Raw genomic sequence first — 10,134 nt, 5'->3', positions numbered from 1 at the left:
GCAAAAAAATCTTGTTTTGCATGAATGACTAACTGGTGTCAGAGTGTGTCTGCACATGGCTGTGTCTCCTTTAACTACAGCGTGAAAGCGAGTTACTGGGGTTAAGGGTTAAATAAAGCCTGAACCAGGTGTAGTTCCCTGCTCCAGGTGCTGCTCAGGCCTGCAGCAGGTAAAGCATTTCTGTCCCTGCCATCAGCCTCCCACACACACACCTCCCTCAGCATGGGCGTCCTGTGGATCCACGGCAAGGGGATGGATGGATGGATGGATGGATGGTGACTGAGGAAATGGCATGTGGGAGGTGAGTGAACCCCCAGCTCAGGGGAGGCTGGTTGAAGAGGTGGATGCTCTGAGATCTTCTCAGGGAACTCCCAGGAGCCACCCTCCCCCTCTGTGTTTGGGGTTTTTAAATCAAATCCCCTTCCTGTAAGCCCATAGAGGCATTTTGTGGTCTGTATCTCCTGAGACATGAAAGCTCCTCTGCCAGCATCCCCAGGACTCTTCTCATTCCCCCTTACACCACAACACTCCCATGGCCCCAGGTGCGATGCAGCCCTGGTGGGAACCATTTTCCCATTAGTAGTGTCCTGAAAACCCTTACTGAACCATGGGGTGTGGATGCAAGAGGTTCATTAAAGACCAATCACGAGCAGTAATGAAGTGGCCAAGAATAATAAGGTTGTGCTGGGTCTTATTCTCCTGCAGTTGCTGCTGGAGCAGCTTGAAGCTCCAGAGCCCTTTCTTGCAAAGTGAAAAGAATACAATTATATCTAAAAATTAACACATAGGTGCAGATGACCTGCCCTCCAGTGCTGCTCCCCTTGCAGCTACAGTGGCAGTGGGTACGAGGAGCCACTGGGAAGGTTCAGGTGAGGCAGGAGACTCTGTGGAACCCCCCTCAGGTCAGGGATGCAGACTAAGAGCCCGGCTGAGCTGGTGAAGCTGCTGGTGTGGTAAGATGAGGTTTGGGCAGATATTTTGGGGCAAGCTGGTGCTGCTCTTGCCCAGGAGTGGGGCATGGAGCTGTTGATCAAGTAGGCAGGGGGAGAGCAAATCCTTCTGCTGGGGAAGCCCCAGATGAACTCTGCTGTTGCATCATCTGGACACAGGGTTGAAGACCTGTGCCCTTTATCATCTTTGAGCAGACAGGACCCAAAGGTATTTTATTAGGGTGCTTTCCAGGCACACACCACTGTGGCAGGATGAGGAGCTGACTTGGTGTACACAGCGTGGGGGTTTCTAGCTCACAGTGTTCTGCTCTCAAGTCCTTGTATTGCATTATTAATACTATTTGTCAAGGTTGTGTATTCATTTTCCCAAATGTGAGTTGGCCCCATGGGCTATTCAAGGTGTGCTAAGAAATTAGTCGTATTCCTCCCTGCTGATAGCTTGTTAGCTGGGCAGAGCTGGTGTGCTTGTGCCGGGCATGCTGTGTGAGCAGGCAGAATATTCACCTGAGTAAATATTCCTCCACTAATGAGAAGTAGCTGAGAGATGCTTATTTTCTTCTTCTTCCTTCCTCATGGGATTTATTTATTTACTTCTTACTTTTTTCCCCAAATTGACAGTCAAACCTACCTAGAAAAAACAGCTTTTTTCCTTCTTGTTTTCCTTGTCCAGTTTTGGGGTCTTGGTAGGGTCTCCTTCACCCCACTGCAGCACCCTTTGCTCCACCAGCTCTTTGTGCCCAAGAACTACAGCAGCTCTTTAACTCTTCTTTCTGCAAACTGGCTGCACCACAGCTGTCCTGGACAGAGGCAAGGTGTGACTCCTGGGCAGGGAGCGGGGTGTCCCCAGGGTGTCCCCAATGCCCCAGCTGCTCCGTGGGTGCCACCATGGCTGGGATGCTCCACTGACCTTTCCTGTGTGCACGGCAGGGTTTCTGTCTATAGCTATTGTGTAGATGTCAAATCCCAGCCTGTTCCCATGGATACAGTAGAATGTAGAGTGAGAAGAGCTGCCTCGTTGCTTTATCTTCATGTAGGGTTTTATATACCTCAGATTTTGGGTTCTGGTGGCCTCAGTGGGCAGTGGCTATAAAGGGCAGGAGGTGGCTGCAACAATTGCCCTGTGTGTCTTTAATTGCAAGCCAGTCTCCCAGATGTAACCCCTCTTTTCACACCACTTTATCTTCAAATCTCTGGTCAATTCGGTCTTTGTGGAAGCAAGATTCTTTTTCATTACTATTACAATTTGTAACACAGGAAAGCACTATTTCCACAAAAAAAAAAAAAAAAATAGCCTCTACTGTGTTGCCAGATTCTATCCCAAGGGCTGGATTTGATGAATAGATTGACTCTAACTGGATATTTTCATGTCTTGAGCAGTTTGCACCGTGATGTTCTGAGGACTCTGTCCAGCGCTTTTAATCAAACCACCTCGGAACTCCCCAAGCCTCATCCCTCTCTCCATTTCCGGTGAAAGGAGAAGTATTCACACAGAAACTGTGATTAATATGCCTTGAAAATACGCAGCACCAGCAGTCAAGGTTATTCCCCAAAAGGCCATCACTTTTGTCACCGGCTCCGGACAAATCTCCTGGCTGTGATGAGATGCAGCTGCTTTTAATCTTTAATGTTAGGATAGCGTGCGTTCATTTTCTTAGAGGCAAAACAAATGTGACAGGGATGCAGAGAAGGTGTTCCATAGCTTGTGCTTATCCAGGTTTTGCAGCTGCTTAAACGGAGGCTGCTGCAGCTCCATGTGCCCAAAGGGCAGCACCAGCCGCGTCAGGTCCTGGTTAAGCGGCTCATTTTGGATCAAAGTCACTCTTACCTCAATTAGTCCCAGTCACCATCAGCACCTCTGGATCTACATGTAGATAAATCCCCAGACCTGAGATTCAGCTTTGTTGCTAATTAGCAAAGTATTTAGGCACGTGCTGAAGTCCCTTGGACTCCAGCAGGATCCACCTCGGAGCCAAAATTAAGCCCAAGCAAAGCTCTGCTGAACAAGAGCTGCCTTTGTTTAATAGCGCTTGGTAGTTGGGTTTCGTGTATCCTGTAGAGGAGCTGGAAGGCACAAAAGAGGAGACAGTACAGAGACATAACCATAAATTTATTATTTTCTACAGTGATAACACTTTTAATGAGGTTCACAAAAATATAACCCTGTGGCTCTCACATCTGCCTGACATCCTGACACGCACCAGCTTCCCGCTGCAACTGCAGGGGAAAACCTGCCAAGGAAGCTGAAAGGTGTTATTTAATTAATAACAGCTAATTTGAATACATACTGAAATGTCACTCTGCTGATCCCAAGGGGAGTGTGGGGAGTTCACCTCCATGGGAAAGGGAACACGATCGGTGTCATGCTCAGAAGGAGCAGCAGAGTCTGTCCTGTCAGTGCAGGTCAGATCCTGCTCAATTCTGTGTGTTTAATAAGTAAATCTATGTCATTTAGATTTAGCAGAACTGAGTGCTGTGGGGGCCTTAATGCTGGCTTAATCTGCCTCCAGCTCGGCTCATCAAAGGCTGCTGAAGTGAGGGGATAAGAGAATTTGTGGCACTAGCCAAGGCTGTGTAGTGCCCATCCAACATCTTAAATTGAGATAATGTGGCTTTTAAAGCCTTGCTTCTATGCTAAACAAGCTCAAATATCTGAGTGAGAGCTCTTGATTATCCTGGAAAAGTAAATTGTGCTTTATTTTAGCAGAAATTACGGGGTCTGTTTCTGGAGAGAGCATCCCCAGCTCCTGCTGCACTTAAACTTTGGGGTGACCTGCGTTTGTCCAGGACAATAGGATTATCTATTATTTAGTGTTATTATTCATAATTTAGATAAACAGAGAAGGTCTCTCCAGCAGTGCAGAACACATACATATAAAATCCCCATCAAATTATTTATTTCCATATAAATTATGTACTGTCAAAACTGTTCTACTGATCTGAAGGTTAAAGGCTTCATCATGGAAATGTAGCAGCTCCCTGTCATCTTGATCAGAATGTGATTATTTACAGGAAAAAAAGCATCGTAGTGGCTGTGGGTTTCCTACTGATCTGCTTCAGCAGCCCTGTCTGACTGAGAACAGCTGAAATACATGAAATAAAACCACAAACCTATGGTTGTTTCATCTTCCCATAAAAAGTAGGTCATATCCCCAAGTGAGATGTATTTTATTCATGTAAATACATTTTTACAATTAAAAATGCAACAAAAACTATGTTCATATCAACAAAGCTGAGCCTGGTGAAACTGGGTTAGGGCTGATGTCAGGGCCTCCTTGGGCAAAGCCTTGCTGATGGATGATCAGCTCCCTCACGCCTCTACTGTGGGCACAGATCCTCAAACCACATATTTTGGAGCAGGAAAGTGAAGCAGAAGAAGAGTGAAAGAGCTTAAAGCTTTCCATATTGAGTTCCATATAGGAATAATTATGGCTGCTATTTTAAGAAGTTGTTTAATAATGTTAAACCGATGACAGGCTGAGGTTATAGCCCTGCCACCTCCATGCTCCTGGGGGCTTTTTCTTCCCCACTCCCACCCCTCAGTCAGTTCTTGTATATTTGCATTTTCCCAAGCCAATTATTGTGCTCCAAAGGCTCTGGACCAAGCTGGGAATCGCTTTGCACAAGGGGAGAGGACAAGGCATAAGCCCCTCTCCTGGTGTGTATCTGGAATTTGCTCAGCAGCAATATCTGCATTGTCATTCAGTCCAGGAAAATATTTTAGGGTAAGTCAGAGCTGCTTCTGGGGCTGAGAGGTCACCCCAAAGGTACCACCCTGCATGTGTGGGGCTGCAGATTTCAGGAAAACACACCTCTGTCTCAGCTTTCCTATTTCTAAACCAGAAACTGTACCCTTGATTGGCAGCTTGGCACTTTGGGACCTCTGGATGAAGTGTGCTGCCCCTAGCATGCACACAGATAATTAATGATTTTTTTTCTGGAGGTTTAATGTCTTGTTTGTGCTGCATGGTGATCAGCACTGAGCTCTTCCTCACAGGATGCTCCCTCCCCAGTGAGGGGCCTGCAACAGAAATTGGAGCTGCTTATTGAAACTGCCCTGACAGGGATGTCAGGGCTGTCCTAGGGACATGCATAACCAAAAAATTAGAGCCTGAAACAGAGGAAGAAGAAAAAAATAAGCTAAAAAAAATGGGACTTTCTGCCACATTTTCCTATTTTTGTGGTGTTTCATTTGTAATAAGGGGGAAAAAAAAAGAAAGGGTTTGAGTGCAGCTGGCTGTTGTTTAAGAAGAAGGGTAGGAAAGCTATAGCCTGAAGTTCCCAAGGAGAGGGATGTGGGCTCATGTCGGTGCCTCCTCTGAAGCCATCACTGGGCCATTAATGGCCAGAAGAAACCTTATATCCTCTCTTTTCTCAGGTCTGTCCTTGTTCAAAGTGATGTCATCAGCTGGGATTCTTTTGGTTGATTGGTTATTTCTCGTGATGCTGGGGGTAGAATTGTCCTTTCCACACACATCACCTTTTTCCAGCTGGCAAGGAACAGCTGTTTTCCTGCCCCATGCTGGAGCTGCACAAGGAAAAAGAGATTAGGAAGATCAAAATGTAATTTCAAGTAGTGTGAAAATAGATCTGTCAACCTGGCCTATTTGCTTGAGGGTCCTTGGGCTGTGTTTGGTTGAGTTTTTTAAGGTTTCAGGAAAGATGCTGGAAAATAAATTAGGTTTCATTTAGCTCAGAGTAACAATTAAAACTTGGAAAGATCAGGGCCTGTTTAGGCAAATCAATTAAAAGATTGGCACATAAATTACGTGTACCTTCATCTTCCACTGTTCCTGTCATGCTGGGAGAACTTCAGACTGGGACTTTTGAAGGTGAGGCCACTAATCCAACATGTGTTTCCATCAGCCCACCCTACAACTGTCCTTCCTTCCTGGTCTCTAACCTGGGATATTGTGGGCTTCTCTCTCAGGAGGTTTTCTCCATCACCAGCTCCTCCAGCCTCTTTCATTTGAAGCAATTTTGTTCTGCATCTCCAAATTTATCCCCAGGAGCTTGAGGGAGCAGGCACACCCCACTGTCTGCTCACAGTGCTGAAGGAATCTGCTCATCCCACTCCAGGGGCTGTGGCTTTCCATCAGCAGGATAACTCTTGGGAAGGGCAGAAAGGTAAGAAGCCCTTGGGAAGTCCAGTCCCTGTTTCACACTCCCTCAGTGGTGGATTTAACCATTTTCACAATATACAAAGAAATTGGGAAAGGATTTTGAAAAGAATTGCTATTTAAAACAGAGAGAGCCTGGGGGGACCATGGACATAGCACAGAAGACACTGGAGACAGAAAGACATTGGATAGAAGGGGACCCTTCAGTCTAGAGGACAAAGGCTAGAGGAGCCTGGAATGGGACAAAATCCAACCAAAACTGTTAAAGAGGAGTTCCTGGTCTCAGCTTCAGCCCAGCAGCAGTGCTGGTGTTCGGGTTCTTGGGCTGTTCCCAGCATCCTGGACACACAGTGGGGGTCGGCAGCAGGCTTGGGAACATCAGTGGCTGCTGTGGCATCCCAGCTGCAGCACTCATTGCATCAAATATTGATTATCCAAAGGGATGCAGGGAGCTCCCAGCCCGCAGCCCCCTGCCCGTGTGCCAGCAGGTCACAATCCAGGAAGCCAATATCAGATCTGTGACACCAAAAGTGCTTGGGAGGGACTTGAGGGACCGTCAGTGAGGCTGAGGGAAGGCCCCAGGATTGAAATACTGAAGAGCAGCCAGGATGATTCCCTAGTAACGACCTCAAGGAGGCCCTGTCCTGCTCTGAAGGCTCTATTTGGCCTCCAACTGTGGCTGAAGGAGATCAGCACCCAAACAGCAGCTGGGAATGATGATGGACAGACTCCCTGGATGGCTGGCAGTGTGGGGGATCAGCCAGGGCTGTGTGACAGCACCCAGCATCACTGAACCCCCGCTAGGGGGGCCTCCCTCCCCAAACACTCTGAGGGATTTGTTACTCCCGACAGGTTCTGTGCAAGGAGCTGAAGTGAAAGCTGGGATAAAACCTGCTCCTCGTCCAGGTCCAGGACACGGGGCCTGCGCTGCCCAGCACGTCCCTCCGGCTGCCGGGCTCCAGGGGCAGGGCAGGCTCTCAGCCTGACCCCTGTGCTCCCTGCCCAGGCTGTGCTGGAAATTCATGGCATTTGTTTTTTCACTGCAAACTGCCCCAGGGGACCTGGAGGCCAAGCGTCCAGCTGAGAGGTACCATCACCGCTGGGACAAGAGCAGCAGCCTGAGGAGCCCATCTGCCTGGCACGCTGGGGGAGTGACCCTTGCCAGCTCCAGAGCTGGCACTTGGTCCAGGCAGGGATGGATAAAATAACAGCTGGAGAATCCCCACCCATTCTTCCTTCGTGAAAGACGGAACAGGTTGTAAAGTTCACCCCTAATCCCAGAGATAGAAAAGCTGAAAATGTTTAAAATGTGGAGTTTTGAACACTTTCATGTTCCTTTTTCTTTTTACTTAAAAACATTGTGGAATGAACATGTGCAGCAGTTTCCATCCTGAACTGCTCATAGCTGGGAAGGGGAAACGCTGAGTTCCAGAGGGACTTCTTAATAGTTTCCACCCCCCCCCCCCCCCCAGCAGAAAATGTCTTTTCATAGTCTGGAGCTGGGGGGACACTGGGGCTGGGGTGGCTGAGGGACGCCGGGGATGCCTCTCCCCGCAGCCGCCCCGCAGCCGCCGCCGCTGGTTTCGCAGCACCCTCTCCTGCTCCTACGGCGAAACAGCAGCCGGGAAGGCTGGGAGACTCCCAGAAATTGTTTTTTCCATCTCCACTGATCCTGTAAATGATCCTCACCGACCCTGAGCCCCACTGATCACATTTGGGAACACAGGAGGCTGAAAATGCAGGTGAAACTCTTTCTGGAGAGGCAACGGAGGGGGCTGCCCTCTGGAAATGATGCAGCTCCTGCAGAAAGGCTTTCATTTGTTTTTTTCAAGAACTAAAAGCAGAGCTCAGAGTCTTCTCTCAGGTGTAACTCGCAGAGGCTGTCAGGAATTTAATAAAGCAAAAATATTTTAAAACAACAACAAAACAAAAACTAAAACAAGAAAAATACTAGGGTAGGCTCAGATTTAAAAAATGTATATATGGATACTGCTTAAGAGCAGAAAGGAACAGCTAATAGGGGCAAAGAAAGTGTAAAGTCACTCAGCTGGTGACAAAATTGCTGTTTTGGGACCAAACAGTGGCCAAAACCTTCCCCATATCCATGCAGTGCTCCCGCTTTGGTCCTGCAGTGTCACAGCCCCAGCAGCTCACTCTGATTTAAACCAGACATGTCCCTGCACCAGCAGAAACCCTGGGGCTGCCGGAGGGGTGTGAAAAATGTAGTAAGGGAGACACAAACCATGAAACAACTACCAGAGACTGGTTTCTGATGGGCCTGTGGGTGGTTTCTCTGGTGTCTGCTGGAGATAGATTCCCGCAGAAATTCTTCCTCCGGGAGGGGCTTTAGCAGCCTCCTTCTCTTTCATCCAGCTGTTTGCAGTGACTCTGTAGCACTCTTACATTGCTCCAGCTGGGATCCCACATCAAACTGAAACAGCTCAGGAGTTCGAAAGGTGCAGAAAGACTCTGACCGGTCTCTGGACTATCACACACTGACCACACAAAGCAGGTTTTCCTTGGAAGGAATGATAAAGAGAAAAACAACTGAAAGTTTTATAAATTCTTAGCAGATGGAGAAAAGGCAATACAGTATGAAAGGGCAGAATGAAGGACCCCTGGAGTACCACCAACGTAGTGCTGTGGCAGGGGAGATGCAGCACCTTCAAGCAAGCAAAGCCAAACAAGAATGTGGGCTTGGAGAAAGGAATCAGAAAGCACAGAAGCAAAGGAGCCACTTAAACCTGCACGGAGCAGAGAAGGGGGATAGCACCCAGTCCTGTGCCGGTGCTGGCAGAAAAGTGGAATCAGGGATTTTCTGGAAAATGGCGTCGAAGCCGTAACAGCAAATATCCAGGTTAAATACCCGGGCTTTCCTGAAAGCCTGAGAACCAACTGGTGGTGGTTTCACCCCTTCCAGCACAGATTCCCAGCCCTCCTTCCCCCACGTGGAGCATCTTGGAGCTGGATAATTGATTTTGTTCTGTATTTTCATCTCACTGGTTGCTCAGAGTACCACAGGAAACCCTCCCCGTGGGTGTCAGGACCCCACTGCCAGCTGCTGTCACAGGTGGTTACTGAAGATTTCAGTGGACCCGCATTTTCTGCTATGTAGAAGTGCTGCGTTTATGACATTCAGTAAAAGGGATCTCACTCCTGCCTTTGCTTAGACATTGAGGATACTCCACATTTACACTATTGGACATGGGAAAGCAGAAAGCAAGCAGATGCCCCACAAGGGAAAGAGCCTGACATGGGAAATATCCTGCCCTTCTCTAGGTCCATAGCTCCAGGGCAGGAGCTTTATCATACTATAATGGAGCAGGTTTTTTATTCTGGCAAAGAGATGTGTCAATAAACACCTCTTTGGTGTGATTTCTGCCAGCTGAGCTTTGATTCATGTGGCCTCTGCAGCTACCTCGGGGATACAGCTACACAAAACACATGGATTTTGTTGCTGAGTTGAAAGCCTCAATGTGGACAGAACTGACCCTCCAATAAATGCTGTCCTAATAAGAGCTGCCTTGCTCCAGCCGGGCTGCAGCACTGGGCAGCTCAAGGTGGGTTGCTCTGCTTAACCATGAACAGCCCAGACAGGGGGATCAGGGGAAACAATCCCACAAAATTACCTGGCAAAGGCAAGGAAAGAAGGAAGGAAGGCAAGGAAGAGGAGGGAAGATGGCACAAAAAATGTCCGTCCTGTGCAAGGGCAGGTGAATGCATCCTCCTGCATCTGACAGTGGCCTGCTGAGGACCAGAGCAAGGCAGGAGTAGAGAGGTCAGAATATTCCTTATAAATTAAGGATGTTCAGAGAGCAAGAATCCCCCTGAGTTTATCTGTTATTATTTGGAAAAGAAAACAAATGAAAGGGGTTTTTATTATTAAGAGCCTGTCTGAGGAAGCCAAAGACCTCCTCAATATCTGCTTGAATTATTAAAGGGGATGAATCATTAAATACACTTTGAGATGCAGTCACAGGAACCAGGATAAATCAATCCCCCAGAAAAAGAAGCATCAGCTGAGGGTCTTACTTTCAACTGCTCTTCAGAGCAATTTCAAGGTCTGC

Source organism: Corvus kubaryi, unplaced genomic scaffold (assembly GCF_017639235.1).
Source record: "Corvus kubaryi isolate FWS band 111438036 unplaced genomic scaffold, C.kubaryi_AGA036_p1.0 37272, whole genome shotgun sequence".
Taxonomy (NCBI): Eukaryota; Metazoa; Chordata; class Aves; order Passeriformes; family Corvidae; genus Corvus; species Corvus kubaryi.
Note: the sequence above shows the minus strand (reverse complement) of the source record.